The 21,726-nt window shown below is 47.5% G+C and overlaps 1 protein-coding gene across 2 annotated transcripts in view; it reads left to right on the forward strand.

The window, feature by feature from the left end:
- The first annotated feature begins 9,745 nt into the window (after positions 1-9,745).
- Positions 9,746-21,726, forward strand: part of LOC144147072 (arylsulfatase B-like) — a 48,479-nt gene continuing 36,498 nt past the window's right edge. Inside the window, exon 1 of one of the 2 annotated variants that reach the window (XM_077679111.1) lies at positions 9,746-9,802. The gene's annotated coding sequence lies outside the window, so the exon portion shown is untranslated. Of the gene's footprint in view, positions 9,803-12,752; positions 12,853-21,726 lie in introns of those variants that run through there. The other variant, XM_077679109.1, reaches the window with a different exon arrangement.

Raw genomic sequence — 21,726 nt, forward strand, 5'->3', positions numbered from 1 at the left:
CGAGCGCCCGCGACTGGCGGAACGCTCTTCCCTCGAAGAGGAGCGGCCGCGACTCGCAGAACGCCCCCTTTCCTTCTCTTCGGGGAATTGTTTTCGCGTCGGTAGTTCCGGGAGTTCGTCTTTCCTGGAGAACCTGACTTTACCCTCGTTCGCCGCCGGCTTCCTCGCCGCCATCTTGCGCTCGTGCTCCTTCTTCCTGACTTGGTAGGGGGTCTTGAATTTGTTGGGGCAGTTTCCCGTGCCCGTGGGATGCGGGCCTCCGCACAGTTTGCATCGGGGTTTGCACTCCTGCTCGTGCTCTGCACCCGGGTTCGCCTTGCCGCACGCAAAGCATACCTCCACGTACGGTCTCGGGCATACGTCTTTCCGGTGCCCCAACTGACCGCACGTTTTACAGACCTCTTTGTGCTGGCGGTAAATCCTGCACTTGATCATTGCACCGCAATACTTCACGTAAGGCGGGACTTTGTCCCCCTTGAACAGTACGATCACCGAGAATGAATTCCCAATTCGGTGCGCTTCGAGCGCCGTGCCGTTGTATATGTTGACGATTTTCGTCCGGATCATCTCCGGCGATTCGCTCAGCGGAATGCCGCCGATCACTCCTTTCACAGTATTTTCGGGTGCCGCGGCGTACGCGAACACTTCGTAGTCCTGATCTCCGATTCGGAGACTGCGGATGGCCGCGTAGCGACTCACCCGATCCCCGCTCGGGGTGCTGATCACGATAATATTCTGGGCCACGTTAGGGCAAATCGTGTCCTCGTGCATCACCTCGGGACCGATTCCCGCCGCATTTGCGATCGCCTGTGCCATTACCGGCATCATCGTTTTGCCCACGATCAGACCCCCGCGAGGTCTAACCACAACGGTGCATTCGCCACGTGGCACGCTCGGCATGCGCGCTGCCCGAGCAAACTGTGCGTTAACTTTCTTAATCACTTGTGCCCGAGTTGGCTGGGTTGCCTTCTTACCGGGCTTGGTCGTCGGCGCTTGCTGCGGAGCGCCGGCGATGGTCGTACGCTTCTTGCCGCGCTGGGTAGCCACCACCCAGCCGGCGACGCTCTCTGAAGTCTCGTCGAACGAGGTTCCGGGGACGGAAATTGCCATCCGGCCCGAGCTGCGGTCCAAAACGGGCTGCGGGTCTTGAGCCGGCGTAGTGTCCATGTCGGGAAGGTCTGTCGACGACATTCCACCCGAGGCCGAGCCGCCGCCGCGGTCCGGCGTGGCCGATGTCGACGCTAAGCCTAGCGGGCCGGTTAGGCCTAGCTGGCTCGCCACGTTGACGGGCACTTAAATTGTCAAAAGTCCGTAAAAATCGACCGGACTGACCAAAATTTGGTATTGCCGTGTTCCGGACGTCAAGCTGGAACTGCCTGTAACGTTTTTGGAAAGCTGAGGCCGACTTGTCCGCAGATAATGATCTTCATTGACGGAGCCGATGCGAAGCACGAACGCACGTTGGCGTAGCACGCGCCCCTGGGCGCGTGGCGTAGCACGCGCCCAGGGCGATGGCGATGGCGTAGCACGCGATGGCGATGGCGTAGCACGCCATCGCGATTGCGCTTTTCATTCTGCATAAACTATGTAGAATTTATTAAGTAACGTTTTTTTAGCACAACCTGTGATGCACGTACTTTAACACCTCTAAACTCTGTATGATTGAATATTTCTGCTCCATTTGTAAAATGGGGACTTCACCTCCCACGATTTTATACGGTTGCTAATCCGATTTTAACAATGGCCAGCCTTTCAACAATAGCTTTTGGTTACATGCTTTCAGATGGTCAAAAAGCTGCAAAACAAAATCGAGCAGTATGCGGCCACCTCGATGCCACCCGAAAACAAGCCCGTTGATGAGGAAGGCTTTCCTGAGAAATACGGTGGTGTCTGGGCGCCTTGGATGCCATGAGCTATTGTAGTGGGGGAATATGCGTGGGCGTTCAGTAACCTCAGCATTGACTACCAACGAAAGACCACCTTCCTAGCATGATTGCTTTTCTGGCCTGTGAAACCTGAATGAAAATAAAGCTGAAATATTGTTTCTATTGCCAACTATTGTGATTTTTACCAAGCGATGAAATGCTTCAAAATCACACTCTTTAAGGCACCGACTTTAATGCTTCGGCTTTCTATGGAATATTATTTGGAGTAACGGCGTCTACTGTTGCCGAATCCCTAATGTGATTATTCTTAGCGGCGTTCGCTCAGTTCTCATTCTTGGCGATTACATGTTGTAGGAAATGCGAGCTCATTAGACTCCTGATGAAGTGGATACCACCCTACACACATCACTCTTCAGAACTACTGTGAAGTTTTCGCGAGTGGAGAATGCAGCAACTGATACTCCGTGTTCTAAAAGTTGGTTATCAGCGGCGAAATACAGCAGTACCCTGCGGAGCGGCTGCAACCTCTGATCCATCCCTGTGAACTGTTATCTTGGGTGCTTGTCTTCGACAAAAGTACATCAACTTCACCTAAACCATCCGGAATGCTTCTATAGGGTTCTGGTGTACTAAACGAGTTTTCAAAACGTTTCGTACACATACGGCAGTCCTATGGCTGTTTAAAGTATTCGTCAAAATATATCATCATCATCATCATCATCCTACCTACGCTCACTGCAGGGAAAATGCCTCTTCCATTAATCTTCAATTATCCCGGTCCTGTGCTAACAGCGACCAATTTATCTCCGCAAACTTGTTTATCTCATCTGCCCATTCAACTTTCTGCCGCTCCCTTTAACGCTTGCTTTCTCTAGGGATCCACCCTGTTACCCTTAATTACCATTGGTTATCTTGCATTCGCATTACATGCCCTGCCCACGTCCATTTCTTCTTCTTAATTTCTAGTAATATGTCCTTAACACGCGTTTGTTCCCTGACCCACTCGTCAAAATAAATCCCACTTACCAAAAATTACGAGGAAACCCACAACCCTGCTCGTCTCTATCATACTTAACGCAATGAGTGTGTTCGTACACGCTAAGTGTAGGAACAATGAATACGGTGCATTTTGAAGTCCACCACTTGGTCTCCTCTGTCACAGGACGTGGCGTGCGGGCTAGCTCCAGGTTGCGCATGCCGTTACGTAGGAAGCGAAAAACGAAAACACGGGTGTTAAAAGATTTCGGTGGTTAACATTATCCCTGAGCCCTGTACTCCCGCGCAACTCCGGCGCGCAAAACTCAATAATGTAAATTTTTTCCACACCGGCTAGCCCGCCCCGTGTGCAGTGGTACACATGCTCACATCGTCAATGACTGAAACTCCGTTAAGCTCTTCCCCCTCTGCTCCGTTGCTCCTTTGCTTACTTTTGTTCTTCGTGCATCTTCGCTTGCTAGCTAGCTAGCTTGCTTGCTTGCTTGCCCTTCTTGTTTCCTTTCAAGAATTCCTCATTTTTACTGGTAATAAGTACTTCGCTCTCTGTCGCTCTCAGCTGCATGTATACATTTTCTTCATGGTAATCGGTTGTTTCTGCAAGTGCTTCAATGGACAAATGCCTTCAATTTGCTGTTTCAGGCACCTAGATGCCATGCATCTAGGCGATTTCTTGATGCTGCCATACGCAAAGCCCAGCGACATGCGAGATCAGGCTCTGTTTCGCTCTATTTTTGCCCGTGGTATACAAAAATTCGCGCGTTCTTTTTTGCAGTTTCCATTGGTCGAAAGCTGAGGCAATAACTTGGTTTTTACATTTCACGCGTTTCCTGTAATGATAGTGCTACGACCCTTACCACGCTCCTTAGCTACGCCTAGTAAACAACAGCCAGCGCCTCAATAAGGACTCCTGGGTCACCTGAATGGCCGTACAATGAACAAGAAACATTTTCACGTAATTTATTATAGTATCGCCAATATGCACTCAGCTGGCACTCGATAGGCGCGGCTGGAAATCTTTGGGAGAGGCTTTCGTCCTGCAGTGGACACAAACAGCCTTATGATGATGATAACTATAATGATCGCCAACATCATCTGCACGATCATAAGAAGAAATTGTGATAACATATGTTCGTATCGTTACATTTTGACGACATTCAGCACATTATGACGACAATGCAGCTTTTCTGTAAATATATGCGGCTTCAAATTATGCCGGAGCCCGATGCGATCGCAAACTGAGCCCAGACATACATGCGGCTTCTTGAGAAAGTACTTATACAATGCCCTATTTGCACTTACAAAATAATCTGCCACATGCTACTAAATTGGTTCTACGTGCCCTCACGCGTGAGCATGCTAGCCACGGTTCTTCAGTGAAGCGCACAACTGCTACCATTTAACAGACGCGGTACTCCGAGTTGCATACCAACAACGGTGGCTTCCTGCCTCTCTATAGACCGGTCTACTACACGCGTGTGAACAAAGCCGGTAAACTCTAGGGCGGGAAATTGTAGCTAAGTTTCTTTGATATTGAAAACTGCGGGTATTGGAGCCCCCTATCACAGTACCTGCCATTATTGGGGCGCCGACAGCCACCACCTGCAGGGAGCGACTGCTGGGAGCGAGGATGGAGAGAAAGTGTGGCGCGGACGAGGAGAGCTTTGGCGAAGACACCTTTGACGGCAACAGCCTAGCAATTCAAGCTTTGATTGAATACTGCGCATTACGGTGAATGGACACAGCAACATGTTTTGGTGCCCACAATGGTACCAAATTGTTGCGAGCAAGCGGCAACGTCACGCCGACACAATGGCGGAAACACACAACTCATACGTACAATGCAAGATGTTTGAAGCCAATGTTGACGACAGCGTACTACAGCTCAGGGGTGATTTTATGTACTGGTTCTACAAAAGATTCGATATGGTAAAGTGTAAGTCTATCAAAAGGCTTGCTGGAACGGTTTATGTACATTTTTACACACTTGCAAACAGAGAATATAGGAATATATTTAGGTATTCCGTGGCTATTTAGCCGTCTGTAGCGCTGTTTCGGCACTGTATTCAGACAGCCTAGCGCGAAGAAAATTCCTAAAATTCTTATGTGAAGCTGCTGGGCCAAGGTGCATGTAGCCAAGAAGGTGCTCTTAAGTTATAGCCGTAATTCAGAACACCCCTATTTCTGACCACTGGGTTCCTGGTCCGTGCCATTGAAGAACCCAGCCATGACAACCTGCACCCTAGTCCCAGTGGTTAAATGTTGCTACGAATTACAGCGGCCTGCTGGGGCAAATCACGAATTGCAACCGCCGGCAAGCACCCCGGGCCGACCTATTTGTACCTTGCGGATGGTGTGAGGAAGCTTACGGCGCACTCTATCAGGTTCCCTCGTTTGGTGGCCTGTTTCAATGACCATGTCGTTTGCCTATGGACTATCTTATAACGTCCCGCGTGCCGATTTCTTTTGAGGAAGTGGGGCTTCCTTCGAGTTTTCCGTGGGGTATTCTTTCTGAGGTGTGCTAACATGTGCAGGGAACACTACAGAGAGCCGTTAAAAGACGTCAGCGTGTTAGCATGTCAGCCGGGATAATCTCGGGATTCTCAGTTAACACTTTTGAGGAAACAATAAATAGTGAAATTGGAGGCTGTTACCGTGAAACTATATTCTTGGCGCACTCCTCCAATGCGTAATTAATTTTTGTATGCCCGGTGTCTTTTCGTAATGCTTCAAGGTTAGGGTGTCAAAACATCCTCAGCAGCACGAGTAATATAGTATCATGGCAGCCGGGCAGCAAGGGCGTGCCCAATTACCACCGCGCCATTGTGTCGCAGCGCCAACACACACCCCTCTGCTTTCTCTTGTTTCACGGTCCGCTCTTCAGTTAAGAGAAATTTGACATACTGAGTACAAGACACCTTTCAAAGCTACAGAAAAATTACGTACGTAAAAAAGCTCCACAGCTAAAAATTATGGCATTGCTCGGCTCGAAGTAACATCTTGCTCTTCAACCTACAACTCCAGAGACGGATGGATCATTTGTTTTCCAAGCCAGTTAAACTGGACATGTTTATGTCTACAGAGTAAAGCTTTTAAATTGATACGGGGGCCAACGCATGGGAAGGGGAAGAGTAGAGAATAGCTAATGCACTGGGCAATGGGACAGTTCTTAGAATTCCATGAGTCACTTCTTGTTCGCGCTGACAAGGGCTCCAATCTTTTCAGTCCTCCTCTTGGCATGATTCCGTCACAACTGCTGGGTCAGGCTTAATAGTTCATCGCCAGTAGGGCCGGTGAGGACGCCGCTGCGACTACTCGTGTCATACCGCCCGTGAGAGAATAAACTGCTACTTGGTGGAGTAATTCAGTGTCACGTTGTAGCGGGTTAGTGTGCAGTTGTGGCGCTGCACATCATCGTCGTTTAGTAAAATTCGGACATGACAGAACCAGTTGAGTGAGGTTTCCTTGGGCAAGTGTGTGCCAGTGTGGCCATCTGGGTAGCTACTAGAAAGTGTACTATTTACGATGCATTTGTGGGCTGTAGGCCCCGTTGACCACACGTACACGTACTTTCTGTTGGAAAGGCTGAATAGGTAGGTCGTGCACCTTTGTTTTGAGGGGCCATGACGACAAAATACAAATTTGCTAAGTTTGACAGGAATAGCCTTTTCTAGCTAACTCCACTGCAGCCGGCAAAGTCCTCTTTTAACAAAAAAGCAAGAAATATTACCGCACTCTCAAATTTCGCGCGCAGTGATCTATTACGGCCAGGAGGGACGTAATGCATGCCAGCACTAAAACGCAGTCATAAGTGTGTTTACTGCACCACAGCATAGAAGTGATACGATTAAACAGAACTAGAGGCCAAATGACAGTCAACCAGTCATGTTTTTTATGCGGTGGCCTTGGCCGTGCGTCTCCAACCACACAAACAAGATTATTGACATCATAAAGTAATCGCCGGAAAGAGCCTAGGAAGTCGCCACTCTTATGCCTAAGTTTTTTAAGTCTTATTTTTTACACGTTTGTGATAAAATTGGCATCGTTGTTATCAGGTCAAAGTAGAACTTCTAATGACAGAAACCTGCATTTTGTCTTCCTGTTTGGCAGCGATTTTGCTTTCACAGCAACAGGAAGACATTTCATTATATGAGCCTCGCTCAAGCAGTACACAGCCGATTTTTCGAGGTCTGCGTAACCAAACATTGAAGCTCAAACGTGCCTTTGAAATCCCCACTTCCCTTAGGCGCCAGTATCCGTCAGCCTAACGTCGCCGGTGGCTGCGCAGCGTCCTGTGACTGCGAACACGGGTATGCACCTCAGACGACCGCACGTGTTGTGATGTGTCCCGTCGTTGCACCAAAACGTAATCAGAATTATGTCCCTGGCGGACGGGCGCATTGGCACCCATGGGTACGTACCTCGATGCAAAGTGACAGACGGCTTAGCTACGCCAGCCACAGAATATCGAGCGAAACCAGGATGAATTTCTTTTTTTCAACCGTACTTCAATACACCTTTTAGACTATTTGCTACTATATGGGTATTGAAGACTCTGGATGTCGGCTGTTGTGCCCGAGCGCCCAGCCCAAACCGCCCGCGGCAGGCGTGCCCCAACTTGAAGGCGCCGCACAGTGCCCTCTCCTTTCCCCTTCGCAACAGCTTGGCCTAATCATGCCTCGGACGAACGGCCCGCTGCAGACACGCAGCAACACGCCTGGAGACGGCGCCGGTGAGTCGCCTTTCCTTTCCCGTCGTGGCGGCTTTGGCTGACGCAATCGCTTTGCCTCCATTCGTCGGATTCAAACATCGGCCAGTGAGAGTCCTGGTTGGAGGAATTCGAACTGCAACGGATCTCCGGGGGCATAAAATAGCGCGGAAGCATCAGCAAGAGCGGCAATTTTCAGAGGCACAGAGTAGAGACGTGCTGTCGCCTTGGGCGATTCATATACCGCTTTTGTTACCCTTGTACATGCTGTATTTAAATATTGCTTCATCTCTTCGTCGGCTGGATAACTTCATCGCTCTGCGCTGCGCCGCGTCGATTGCGAATGGAGCAAGGCAACGTCGCTGCACGGGTGACTACGCTCGGATGGCCAGTCCCAAGACGCCGCAGCACGCGCACAAGATTAAGAGAAAGCGCTCATATTTGCAGATTTATCGTGGTGCTCCCAGAGAAGGGCCCTGCCTTGCTGGTAACTCGAACATCCTGTCCCGTAAAATGTTCGCCGAAGGAGTTATGACAGCTGAGATGGTTTACTTAAAACACGAAGTTAAAAATATACTGAAAATTGAAAGGTCTTTTCTCTCCTTTGAAGTAAAGGCATACTTCAGATGTTGAACAGAAGGTAAACGTGTGCCTGGAACAAACACAAAATTCTTGTTATTCTTGTCATTAGCATATTTAATAAAAAGAATTACGTCCCGACGCAAAGCCGTTGTTCGCATTTGAAAACTTCCATTTCAAGCTCGACAGTGCTCAACCAAAGTACGCAGTGATCGGGTGCATACCAGCTTCAGGAACGAGGCCGAATCAAGGGCATTTATTTATTTATTTATTCATATTATCTGCAGCGCCAATAAGGCATTACAGCAGGGGGGGTGTATGCAAATACATGAATACGATTCATCACATGGGGAAAAAAGAAAAAGAGAGAAGAAAAAAAACTGACATGAGAATAAGTGGTACAAATCTGCACAATAGCGCGTCAAATGTACAAGCAGTGTCACAATGAAAAATTTACATGTGCGACAAAAACGTGTGGAACAGAGCATCAGATGTACAATTAACAATATTACTTGGTAGTTTATTCCATTCCCCAATGGAATGGGGAAAGAAAGAACCCTTGTACACATCAGTACGGCAATCAATTTCACGAATTTTCTACTCATGGTCGCGACGCTTAGATACAAAGTGCGGGGGTAGTAAGAAAATTTTGGGATCAATACCAGTCTTATTGAAATAAATACGATATAGTAGTTCAAGTTTGTGATGCAACCGACGTTTACTTAATGTTTCCCAGCCCAACTCTGCTTTAAGTGATGTAATGCTAGTGCGAAAACTATAGTGCGAAAACATTGGTGCTAGTCAACCAAAAAAAAGACGGAATTCAAAATTGCAAACTTTCCATTACGCTGAGTAGGAGTGAAACACAGATCGGTATCTTAGCGTGCACGTCACCAACCACAACAATTGTATCTGAAATGCACACAACGATGCATCTTTTTCGACCGCAATGTGCAAACAGTTAACATTTTCTCTGAGGTGCTTGATGCTACTATGCAGCCACCTAGTGCACTTCGCGTACCATCGTTACCAGGCTGGATTAGTAAAGCCATACTGACGGGGCGAAGTAAGATGGAGGGAATCATCATTTAAAGCCGGTCTGTGGCCGGGCTGGTACCACCACATTTTTCAAATAAAGTAGTGTTCATGGTGTGCGTAAAGGAAAGTTCGTCGCAAAATGCCGGCGCGCACAACATATATGACAGGACAACCAAAACAGGAGAATCGGTCTCGAAAGCTTCGACTCGTAACGTCGCTCGTGATGTTCGCCAACCTTGACACATATGTGGAACTTTGTAATTCTTGATATTTTTTTTTATTTTTACATCAGCTAAGTTATAGGCGTGAGTAAAAAAGTTCACAAGCTTTCGGTTTTCTTTGTCGTTTTTTTTTTATTTGATAGAACATGGGAAAGCAAAGGCTGCAAAGTCCACTTCGTTAATGTCCAACGAATGTGTCATGAGGCATAGCACTACTTCTAAAAAAAAAAAAAATGTTCAAATTGGCCAGATGACTGACAGCGTGCCCCGACTGATGTAGCAAGCTGTCTCTGATGCCCCTCCCGGCGTTCATTGCTCGGCAAAGTAAATTGCGCCCGCACACAGCAACGCCGTATCTTCCCACACATCTAACAACGGTAAGAAACGACGTACGGTTGATTTCGTTGACCCCCAAAAATATTTATGAATGTTATTAAGATCTAGACCTTGAAAGCATGGCAGTTACGATTGGCACGCTCTTTTAGGAATTACAGTGATCCTTACGTTGGGGACAACAGCCAATCACTTCACGTTTGCCTCACCGAAACCCAGATTCCAACTGGAGTGGTTATACTAAGTGCGAGCGGTACCACTGCCAACACGCTACCCCATTACAGAAAAAACCCTTTTATGTAGCCTTTTGAAACTGCCAACCGACGCTTACTGACGCTATGGCAAAGTCTAAAACGTGCCACCCGAATCTGAGACCAGATTCTTCAAATTTACACGTTTAAGCCGTTTATTGCGTGTAGCGTCGCTTTATGGTAGGAAACTGAAAATAGGCACTCCAGCGCTCTGTTGGTACGCAAGACTGGAAGGAAATGAATAGAACGCCTATGAAAGAAGCTACGTCATGCTGGTGTCACGTAAACATGGCAAGGCATGCGGGAATAAATTGAGCGTACGCGCCTGCTAGCAATGTAGGAGCCGAAGGAATTACATTTGGGCACTTGCTGCGATGGCGACTGACTCAGTCAAATGATCCGTGCAAGCAGCCTGATGCAGCAAAGAGAATGCCAGAACTGCGCGCCAGTTTTACTCTGGCCGAGCTGAGTCACTGCTATCAGGACCGTCGGCCAGAGTTAGACATTGCGGTTAATGCGTCTGGGCGCAGCCAAGCCGCAAGAATAGGACAAACCTCCCCCACGAGGACACTTACAAACGACACTTACGACACTTCCCTATATTAGAGGGAATGCGACAGCCTTCGTTTTTAAGTGCCATAGAGGGCACTCTCATAATCCCAATCTTCTTTTTTTTCTTAGAGCCCATGCCTTCTGTCCGTTACTATGACTAAAAGCATTGGTCCGTCCGCCTTGGTTAGCCATATATATCGGCATAAGGCTACGCGTAACGTTGGACCTTACGACGCGTAAGCAACATCATGAATCGTCAAGCTGTGTGCACCGGCTGACGCTGCTAGGGCTAAAGCTTTGAGTTAAGCTTAACGATAGGCCGACACATATGCGCGTTCGCATAGCTTAAGCCCCGTTTGGTGGGGCAGCACTGTAACATCGTAGATTTGAGAGTATGCCGCGTGATGGTGCGTCCAACGCCGCCTGTACTAACATTGCCTGACGCGTCGCGCGCTTTTCAATGGGAAGGGTAGGGACGCTTAGTTCAGGCACTGATCCGCTATGTGGCGCGTGCCGGCGGACATCTCGCCTCACGTCACTGCTCGCGAGTCGCGAACGCTGCACCCACTTCTACGACGTGTGTCTGTCAGCTTGCCTGATGGGCTTCAAGGGCCGTTTCGCTTACATCTTAGCCGCGACGGGGCGCTAGTTCGGTGGCGCACTGGTTATCTCGTTCAACGTGTCGCTCGCTTCATACTTGCTGCATTTTTCCAAAGATAAAGACGGAGGTGGACTGAAATAGTGTAAGAACATACTGATTGTCGGGTAGACATATAGCTAACAGAAAAACGATATTTTCGGAAGGGGCAGCCGTTATTTTACTGATATTTTTCTTTCTCGAGTATTTAGAGAAGAAAAAATTGCGTGCACGTTTTTTGTTCAGGCGCTGACTTCTACGATTACTTTCCAGTAATATCACGCGCTTGTAAACTTCAGAAAATTATAGGAAACAAGAGGATAAGCAGCTGGGATCCCGCCACGCTGTCCGGGCGCTTCTACAGTAAAGTCCTCAATTTTAGAAGTGCGTACCGATGCGGAGTGCGAACAGCGGGGTCTAAACAATACCTAAATGCGAAGGGGATAGAGGTGGTATGCCCCACTCAGAAAATTTCAGGGCCTGTGATCCGAGTAGATAAGCGCGCAAAGCCGGCATCAGCCTGCGGCAGCGCAAGGGATTTTGCTTCGTGATAAAGGAAGCTTTATCAGTGACAGACCAAGACAGACAGGCATGGCGAAAAACAAGAAGGCGTAGGAGCGCCGCCTCGGGAACGCTAGACAAACTTTCCACTATTTTGCATAGTTTCCGAGAAGCGGCGCTGGCTGGCGGACACGAAAGCACGCTGGAAGGCTACGGAGCGGGGAAGGGTAGGAGAGAGCAACAGGAGAGTGGCTGTTTGGCCATTTTCGCTCACGCGTTAGGCAATGTTTATACAGGCGGCATTGGTGCGTCCAACGCGAGGCAAGACATACCCACGTTCTCGTCGCCAAACAAGCCTGACACTTAGGGACAGCGTACTTTGCTGCTCACATCTGTAATTAGCACGTTTCTAAGGGCACAGTACATGACTGTCACATAGGTCTATAATCGGAATGCTCAATTACTCACGTATGCTTCCTTCAATACATGCGTGTAACATATGTTTCTAAGTCGAAAGCCACAACGCATTCACAAGTTCCACGTCTAGTCACATGGAACCACCGACATTTAGTGTCCTTGTGAATTGTTTCTCGGTCGCATTGCGAAGACCCTGAATTCGAATTTTACGTAGACCGAAATATACCCCATTTGTTCACTTATTTTCTTCGCTGTTACTCTCTGTGTACTTTCCACCATTTTGTGAGCCACCTCCGTATCAGGGCGCCAGATTATCCACCTAAAGTGTCAACTAACACTTTTGCATTTCAAAATGCACCACGGCACAATGAATTTAAATCCTCAGCCCTGCGACGAAGCCCTACCAATATAAGCAAGAGGAAGACGGTATAAATAGCACGCGCAAAGCCAGCTTAGAACAAATTATAACTGAGACCATTTGATGTGAATTTTATGTAGGAACCGATGATTTTAGTGGGCCTACCGGTTAATGAGGGCCACCTACTCCTCAAGAGCTCAGCGAATGATTTTACTCCGGTGGTAACACCCGACGCGAGGTTCAATAGCCCCTTCATTCATTCCGCGCCTTTTTTCGCCAGACCGACGGTCTATATAGACTACATCGCCTTCTGCCACACCTATCCGCCACCCTGTCCTTCAACTCTCCTGCCACCCCAAAACCGTTCCACCGAACGGGGTAACTTGAGAACGACGTGGCAATAAAGCTTTCGAACAAATATATTACCAATGCGCCTTTCACAATTGAAGGTAACGGTATTAAGTGGAGATTAGAGAGATAAAAAGCGGACGACCAGATCACTGCTTCTCAGATTCGAGAGAATCGGGTGATAAGGCATTGCTCTTCTAAACTTGAGAGGTTCTGGTTCCGAGATGACCGTCTTTGGGAGCGGGCGCTGATTATGCGGAAGGCTCGAAAAGAAATGCGCTCATTTCCGACGACGCGTTACTCTAGAATATCCCGTGGACACTCAGCTACGTGGGTACAGGCTCCGTAGCAGGCAAACAGCTACAAAACTTACCATTGGCTACGGAGCGTAGGAAAATCCAGCCAAACTGCTACCGTAGAAACTTGGAAACGTAACCCGCACGGATTCAGTTTCAGAACCCCAAAACATATCCGAAGAACATACCCGAAGATAAAGCGCTACTCAGCGCGGAGCTATAAGAAACACAAAGGTGTGTTTAAAGAGAAATTAATTCAACGCACTCAGAACTCGTAAGAAGCGCTTAGGAGCAATGGGAGGTTTAAAGCGAAGCACCACATGTGTAGGATATCGTCCATTTTTCATGCGCGCGAGCGAGAACGCCGTGCGGCAAAGCCAACTTTGTCATGAATTATCGGCAGACAATGACTCTAAGTATTCTTTTATAAAATTTTCCCCAAAAAACGATTCATCATTTGCCGCTAACATGACACTATCTTTACTCAGATTTTCTCTTATCGTAATTAGTCCGCAGTGAAATTGTAACTCTTACCGAATTCCGGGTTGTGGTGAATACAGGACACCTTCTGGAGGCGTATAGTTACAGGAAACGGCTGACTCTTGTTCGATAGAAGCTTTCTCCAAACGTCATATGACAAGTGGCCGCTGAGGCGACTCCGTCAATATGCCGAATTTCATTTACCTATGCTCTTTAGTTCCGAATATTTAAGTTCGTGCATTTGCTCAAAACTCTTTGTCACATCTGTGTCGTGCGCTCAACAGGTTCACTGGTCATCCGCCATCACAGAGTGCAACGGCTCATGGTTTTTAACGTCGTAACTGTTTAAAAGCTGCTGTTATATCCGTTTCTGGCGACGCTCAAAACTCAGCGCAGCATAGTGTAGAGGAGGAACATGCTAGGCCAAGAAGTGTGACGGGAAGTGGTTAGGAGGAAAGCAGCCGACGAGCAGGTGTGGGGAGTGTGCGCCGCGGCGGAAATGTTCTGGTGGGGACGCTCTCGTCGCGGATTGGCTGCGCGTAGTGACGACGTAAGCTCTCCCGTGCAGGCGTTCTCCTAGTTGATAGAGACGCTGGGCGCTCTGCGGCATCAGTGTCCGGTCTACCGATAAGATGTGCAGACCTAAGGAACGCCAAGTTGAAGCTACTGAAGATCAGCCGTTCCGCTGCTTCCTGAGTCCTCGCATATCAATTGCGAAGGTGGCCGAATGTTTTTTTTTCTTTTTTTGCGCGCTTGAAAATTATGTTTTTTTTTTTAATTTCTGAAACACTTTGATGTTACAGTTTCAGTTTATTGTTCGTAGGCCTGATGTTGTGTGCTTCCCTTAGCGGGGAGTGTTCACCACTGCTGAAAGATCCCCGGCTGGCTTCGCAAACAGTGCCTACCCCGACGAAGTTCGGAGAAACGCTAATGGTGCTTCTCGAACCGATGTCGCTGGGTGAAATTGCTGAGCACATCGTACACAGAGATTGGAACGAACGCACGCTCCCAAAGCCCTGCCGCCTAAGCGTTGTAGGCGGTTTAAACAAATCCGTTGTACTCTACCGTTGTAGCATAACCGCGAACTGAAAAAAAATACCGGCATTCTTTAAAATGAGCCTCGAAGTTATTTCCGTGATGCGGTAGGACTAAATGGGGTTGTTAATTCTTGTTGAATAAATATTGCAGTAGAGGTAGGCAATAACCGATATGAAAGGCGGCTTGGGCATGTTTACATTTCGTCTTCCACTCCGTAAAGGAGGTGAATGCATGGTTAAAGCTGCTTAGCACACTACTCAGAGGAAAAAGAGTTTTAAACAAAGGTACGAACTCACTCTGAAACTGTGAACTTGCAGTAAATAAAAGTAAAGAAAACTCGGCGTATAAATTGAGTCGTCTGACCGGTTAAACACCGCTTAATTTTTTGTCTGTAACCGCTACATGAAACAAGAGTTACAGTCGACAAGTCGGCGCAGGCAAATTGTTTGTCGGCAAACATTTGTGAACCAACGTCTTAGTGGTACGCACTGTATTAGATAAGCTGTATTTTTAAAGGGTACCAAGGAGCAGGAAAGGTGATATCGAGCAGGTAAAAACAAGATATAATTGCAACATTAGCAAGAAACATTCATACGTTGAGCTGATAATTGCACAGCAGGGTTTCGCATTAAGGGGTCAAAAACCCTTTATGGTACGCCGGCAGTTGACGTTGAAGAACACCGCATCTAGTGTCACTAGATAAGGTTACAGAGTATCGGCACTCTTTTCTCCCATTGTTCCGTGCCGCCGCCGTGATCATTGGTCAGTTCGCACCACGTCACATTTGTTTACACTGCGACGGTTCATGGGCACCGCCATTTTGTTGCTTATGCGTTTTCGGTCGGTCAACTGTGGTAGCCTCAGCTTGCCCTCCCTGCTCTGCGGCTGCGCGCGACTGGCGACGTACCGAACGCGAATCAAAGATAACGTGCTTCGCAGCATTTCAGCTGCAGAAGCGTGTCCGAAGATGCCGTGTTGCTGCGTCTTCGGCAGGGTTGTTGACAAGCGACCTCATCAAAGTGAGCGGTGAGGCCGCTGAAGCGGCAATCTGGCAACGCTGATAAACACCAAAATGGCTGCCGTTGCTCACTTGCACGCCTCAGTGACGGTACTCTGTAGCTTATCTAGTGACACTAACCGCATCCTCCGACGTAATTGCCCAGGCGGTGCAAACTTTGAAACATTAAAACTTTCACCAGAAACACTAAAATGCTACGTCGCGTTTCACGTCATATTCAATCACGTGGATTTAATGCACGCATGATTTATTACCACATCTTTATTGAAAACATTCAAATACCCTCCGTGTAACGACGATGATGGTTGAAAGGCGAAACTTTCTTGCGTGGGAAACTCAAATCGCAAAGTGCCAAAGTGAAAGAAGCCGCTGCAATCAAAGTCCAAGCGTCCGCGATCGAAGTGCAAACCGTCTGATCAAAGTCCACATTGCATGCGAGTCAAAATAGAAACTCAGACGACACCAAATCAATCCCTCACAAGAAAGCCAGGTGCCCATCCCCCCCCCCCCCGCCTTCTTAATCCATCGTCGTTGTTCAAAGTGCACCGTTAAAAGTCGCTTTAAAATGCAAACTGCTTCGGCCGTGTAGTAATGGCGCAATTAGATACACGTCGGCTTGGTAATGCGAGGAACCCAGGCTCGATTCCCACTACGGGAAGCGTTTCTGTTTGTATCGCCATCACCAGCATCTTGTGCCCTCCTATTGTGTAAAGTTGGCTTCCCTGCAGTGCGTTTACGTAACGAAACCGCCTTCAGAACGGTCAAGCAAGTTTCGTTTTAAAACATTAAGCGATAAATACCCGAATAACTATCTAAGCAACTGAAAAGAAAAACAGATATATAGCCGATGAGACGCTCAGCGGCTAACAACAATGAAGTGACGCGCAGACTGAGTTATTCGGGCTTAGCTGAGAACGCCAAAAATTGTAGCTGGCTCGAGTTCGCCCACGCTTGAAGACGGAACTGGCCCAGAGTACTATTGTCGCAGCGCTGACAAATTAACGGACCAGAAAAGCAAAGTAAGAACTTCACTACCCTCACTTCTCTTATGCCTTGTAGTACTCGCCATGTGCTGGTATTGGCAGTCAACGCGCTCGCGCGTTTTCGTCACGCCATTTTTAAGAAGAACTTACAGGTTAAATCCACATAAAAGCCCCAAGCTGTCGCATAGGCAGGAGAGAAAAAATATGAAGAATAAAAGATTGCCCGCCAAAACAAGACTCCCTCCCCGGCTATTGGTACTGCAGCAGTCCGGCTTCATGGGGGTGAGGCGTGTGTTCATCATCATCATCACCAGCCTGTCTACGCCCACTGCAGGGCAAAGGCCTCTCCCATTAATCTCCACTTACCCCGGTCCTGCGCTAACTGCGACCAATTTATGCCCGCAAACTTGTTGATCTCATCTGCCCATCTAACTTCTGCCGCCCCCTGCCACGCTTACCTTCTCTAGGGATCCACTCTGCTACTCTTAATGACCAACGGTTATCTTGCCCTTGCATTAGATGCCCTGCCCACTTCCATTTCGTCTTCTTAATTTCTATCCGCGTGTTTATGGAAAAAAATCCAGGTGTTGTTGGAGTTTCAAAATGAGGCTTTGGGTGCGGCCTGACCTTGGCGACCATTGCCGTTAACGCACTCCCTCACCAGAGCAGAATTGGCCACCCTGGTGTAGTAATGGCCACAACCTCCCATGAATATGCCAATTAACCCATTGCGTGTGTTCATCCATGGCTATATATATATATCAGGTTGTCCTAGACAAAAAACTCACATTTCTGATTATAAGAAAAAAAAAAACAGCGTATGGACGGCGGGACACCAATTATTGTCTGCCGAAGTGTGCGTCGATTGAAACATTAGTGAACAGAGAGTCGTCAACATTTCACGTTGAGCAGGTACGATACAAGCGCTAGCAGTCCTCAGAGCCCTCTCGTAACGTTCCCCCCGTATTTTGATCGTCCTTGGTATTTGCATGCTACATGCCTAGAAGCAAATCGAGCCATGAGTGGCTCTGAAGAAGGATCCGGCCAGTTTGATAATATCCAGTAACTCGCAAGTGGGCGCCATTACCTGTTATCAGTTGACTTGCTGAAAAACGAGGCGTTCATCTTTGTATCTGCTGCATTTCTTTTAAAAATACTGACGTGTTTCTGGAATCAAAAAAGGCCTTCATGGACGAAGGCGCCTGCTGAACTTATTTTCATATCCTCAATGGTTCTGGAATGTCCTTACGTGTAGAGGAAGGGGCATGTCGGGATTTTTTGCTCCACCGCTTTAAGCTTTCTACTTCGACCCTTCCTAATGGGTGGCTAATATCCCCCGACCGAAAGATGATCGTCACAAGTCTTCAAAGAGACGTTTACCAAAGTTCTACTGTGGTTGCGGCCAACTAGCAGAGACATTGGCTATCAGGCGGCATAGTTGTGGTTCCCCACAGGTACACCAACCAGGATCGCGAATGGCTATAGGCGGATAAGAAAGGAGCTCCCTGGGCAATGCATGTTCAGACTAGCGAAGTAACAGCCATATCGCGAGCTATGGACGTAAAGAAAACGGCGCCTCACGCAGTTCGGTTGGCTGAGACGTGAAATGACGACATTACTTAAACATATTACTACAGTTGCGACAACAGTCTGAACTTGAACAGTCTGACCAGCCTGAACCAAAACGGGATTTCATAACGTTAAAAACGTGCCCCATAGTACGTTTTATCGGGAGAAATCGACATGAAAGATTCGGCTTGCAAGCTTTTTTCAGAAAAAAAACAATCTTGTGTTTTTAACGTTCCTTGTGTTCTTTGTTGTTTTTCGACGGGATGCACCTGCCCGCACGCCAGATTTTTTACCCGCATGACAGAGGTTTTTTGTTTAGCTTCAGTGTCTATTCACAACAATCGTATTTTTTCTTCCCCATCCCACATTCCCACTGCCCGGCGACGGCGCCCATTGCTGCCCTTGGCAGCTGTCCCCCCACCGCGATAATCTATTACCAGGAGGATGGCATGAAAAAACAGCGTAAGGGTACGGATCGCCACGCTTTCGTTTATAGGGCCTTGCAGTGGGACCCACGCATTCCCGTCGAATTCAACAGTGGATTCCAAAACAATGACATTTTAGCCACATTTCGTTCACTTGCCATGCTCCTGAAATATTAAAAAACATACTGTAATATAGCAAACAGGACGTCGCATTGAAATTTCCTAAAATATTTGTTGCGCAAAAGTACTTTGTCAATTTACACCTGTTCAGATTACGATTTGTTATCACCCATGGTCTTGTTTTTGTAGTTACCTTTAATTTTCTTTTCTTGCTCGTCAAGTTCTATTCCCTATCTATTCAATACCCTGTCCATCTCTTTAAATCCCTTCTTTCCCACTTCCAATGCGTAGGGTAGCCAACCGGACTGCAACTTGGTTACCCTACCTGCCTTTCACTCACTGTATTATCCTTCCGTCCTTCCTAGTCATTTCGTTTTCCTAATCCTGCTACAGGCCTATCATTTGCCTTACCATCCAATTTTAATGACTGAAATGGGGAAAATTTTAACAAATAAGGATAGTGAAAGCGGCAGGTCAACCGTCTAAATGCCGTGCCGAAAAATAGTTGTGTAAAGGACGCAGACTGCTTCAAATTGATTCTGTTGTTAAACAAATGGTTCAGTGAAGGAAAACGCCAAAAGATATGTTTCTCGAGCGAGAGCGAGTGTTAGGTTTATTTATAGGTAATATTAACACGAAAGTGTTTATTCCCGGATGCACGAAGATTTCGCTGATGTCATATCCGTCACGGAAGAGACGCCAGTACAACCAAGTGAGCGGCCTGTAAAGGGTGCACTCCTGCACACATGGTCTTCTTGCGGGAAAGCAACTTTCACTGCAAAGAGTACGTTATACTTAGGGTTGTTCGTTTTCGGGTTTTATATTTTAACACAAAAGTGTTTTATGCCCGGATACACGAAGATTTTACTGACGTCATATCCGTCACGGAAATGATGCCAGTACACCTTGCCGAAGCGACCCGCCAGCAGGACGTCGCTCGCCAAGCGCACCCACAAGACAGCCGCCGAGCCGCAAATCATGCTCAGCAGCAGATTCGCTGTACATTTCACTTTCATGTTTTACCGATTCCTATGGCAGATGAATCAACCAGTTTTTTTTTATTAGAAATTGCGCAAGAAGCGTTAAGTGATGTAAATTATTTAGTTCTCTGCTTTTACCGGAATAGGCACAAGTGACCATTTCGAAGTTCATTTTATTTTTCCGCTAATCTCATTATCTACGGAGGAACGACAGTTAGAGGCCAACTGCACTCAAATTTCACCTCGGCCAAATTTACTTTGAACGTACAGTATGCACCAGCACACCAACTTTGACTTGATTGGTAGCCTCGTGAAATGCCTTAATTAGGCGTTTAAAATAGCTCCGTCGCAGGTGACGCTTCACTTGACGGCGGATTTAGCAAACAGCCGTGAAGCGGAAATGACATTGTGGCGGGCCCTGTGCTTTTTCGTTCGGGCAGCCTGGAGAAGCGGTCGAGCTCCACTGGGAGAGCTCCTCCAAGGACTGCAGAAAGGGCGAAGCTCTGAGCCCTGGTTTGCCCCGGTAGCCCGGCCGCGTATTCCCAAACCATATCCCGTAAAGGCCCAGGCCTACCACACCCCCTAAGCAGAGGCGCAGCCAATGAGGTTAAAAAATTGCAATTTTTTAACCTCCTTGGACGCAGCACCGTGACGTCTCTACCTATATGTGCGCGACTTTATGCGAGGTGGATTTTTTCTTTTTTTTCCCCTCCCCTCGTTTCGGCTGCTTTGCGGGTGGCCGATGGTTTCGCTCCGCGGGCAACTTGTGTTGTACTATTTATATTTTTATTCCTGCTATTTCTTGTTTATACATTTGTATACTTTTTTGCGTGTGTGTGGCTTACAGTTGAGGCACGAGCTGTGACACAATGCTGGCGAATTAAAAGGCCAGACACTACAGAAATATATATATGTGGTAGCTAAAAATGCGTTGCAGGAAACATATATAAACTGCTCATCTATACCCATCAGTGCATCTCTAAAAGTGACAATTTTTTGCCGCTATTTGGACTCCGAGATCACTATCGTAAAAATAGTGCGCGAAGGGGAAAACGTTTTTACTTAGTTTTATCTCTGCTGCGACTACCGTCACTGCAAGCTCACGGGCAACTACTCATTAGTCCCAGCGAAAAGAATATATGTATCTGAGTGAGTGTAGCACTACATTAAATGAGAGGCCATGGGGCCCTGGGGGAGAAAGGATGAGGAGAAAAGGGGAAGGTCACAACTCGCACAATGAACACAGTTGCAGTCTTGGGGTCCTAATCGCAAAATGAACACAATAAAGTCAGTCAGTGGCAGCAAAACGCAGAGTTCACACTTAAATGTACAGTTCACACTGTGGACAATGCGGTTCACACTGAAAACAGTGCACGCGGCAGACAGTTCCCATTGTATACCGAAGCGAACGGGAAAGTCGGCCAAGCTGCTACACCAAATTTGTAGAGTCTGTTTTCAAGGGCGTACTCGGTAATTGCTTCTAGTGCGGTGGGACCGTCACGGACCCGACTAACATGTTCCTGTTCAGTCGCAGGGGCGGGACCTAGAGTTAAAAGCTGGTGGCGATTACGGTCGAATAATGGACAGAGCCAAATTAAGTGGTAACGATTTGGTGTGCCTTCCCGATTACAGGGGGGGGGGGCATCAGCGCCATTCTGATCCTGCTGGAGCTGTCTATTTATAAATAAACTATCTTATGCAGCAAAATCTCTGTGTGCATGAAGCACAAATTGTTAAAAATAACTAATCGACATTGGCAACAGCGTGAGTTGTAGCACGCATGATTACTGATATCAAACTCGGCCTGGTGGCTTGAGTGAAGAGACTGGGGTCAATAGCCCTGTACAGAAGACATATATCAAACTCCTCGAGTACTTCAGTTGCTGTATATTCCAACTATTACTTAGCCCTTGGTTGGTATATATTTTCGATATTGTTTCCCTAATTTGTTATGACCAGCAGTGTAAATTATGCAGAATTCATGAACGAGTGTAA

This window comes from Haemaphysalis longicornis, unplaced genomic scaffold, assembly GCF_048455015.1.
Source record: "Haemaphysalis longicornis isolate Haplotype H1 unplaced genomic scaffold, Haemaphysalis longicornis Haplotype H1 scaffold_7, whole genome shotgun sequence".
Classification (NCBI taxonomy): Eukaryota; Metazoa; Arthropoda; class Arachnida; order Ixodida; family Ixodidae; genus Haemaphysalis; species Haemaphysalis longicornis.